Source organism: Limulus polyphemus, unplaced genomic scaffold (assembly GCF_000517525.1).
Source record: "Limulus polyphemus unplaced genomic scaffold, Limulus_polyphemus-2.1.2 Scaffold2335, whole genome shotgun sequence".
NCBI lineage: Eukaryota > Metazoa > Arthropoda > Merostomata > Xiphosura > Limulidae > Limulus > Limulus polyphemus.
This window is the reverse complement of record NW_013667945.1, coordinates 197,985-198,990: the sequence shown is the minus strand read 5'-3', so window position 1 is coordinate 198,990 and position 1,006 is coordinate 197,985.

Below are 1,006 nucleotides of genomic sequence, written 5' to 3'. Positions count from 1 at the left end.
GTCTGTCTATATATTTAATCCTTCGTTCGTCTGCTTATCGAGTGAGGTTTCTTTCTATACGTGTAAGTCAATGCATGTTAATATAATACATGTATAATAAGTACCCCTTACACCCAGTTTGCACTTCGGGTTAAGAACCAGTCCTAGCCTGTATATCTGAGAAGGAGTGTTAATTATGTCTTGCTTTTAACTACAGTATGCACGATTTTACGAGATTACCCACCTGGAAGTACAAGTTGTGTAATTTATCGTAATTTACATTACTTTACTCCTTATCAACAATAGTTAATTTTTACATAGAGCATAAGCCTTGTTTCAAATCACATAACTGTGGCCTAAAATAGAAAGAAGTGGATGTGTATAGATCAAGTTACGTTTTTACAGTCTTTGTCCCTTGTTACTGTTTCAATTCTACTACGCCCAACCATATCGGAATTGAAGGTCCAATCAACTTTATCTTGACCCCATGTTGGCAGCAATGGTTTTGGGTTAACATATGCTCCAATGATCTTTTTGTTGCTTGATGAGCCTCTGCTGTAAATACATTCAAAGATTATAAATAGAACAATATTCAGGAATTGCACTGGGGGCGGGGTTATTCTCAAAGCCACTGGTGCAAGCCTACCTGAAGTGATTACAACACTAAGGGCTGGGTTATTCTTAAAGCCACTGGTGCAAGCCTACCTGAAGTGATTACAACACTGGGGGCAGGGTTATTCTTAAAGTCACTAGTGCAAGCCTACCTGAAGTGATTACAACACTGGGGCGGAGTTACTCTTAAAGTCACTGGTGCAAGCCTACCTAAAGTGATTACAACACTAAGGGCGGGGTTATTCTTAAAGCCACTGGTGCAAGCCTACCTGAAGTGATTACAACACTGGGGGCGGGGTTACTCTTAAAGTCACTGGTGCAAGCCTACCTAAAGTGATTACAACACTAAGGGCGGGGTTATTCTTAAAGCCACTGGTGCAAGCCTACCTAAAGTGATTACAACACTAAGGGCGGG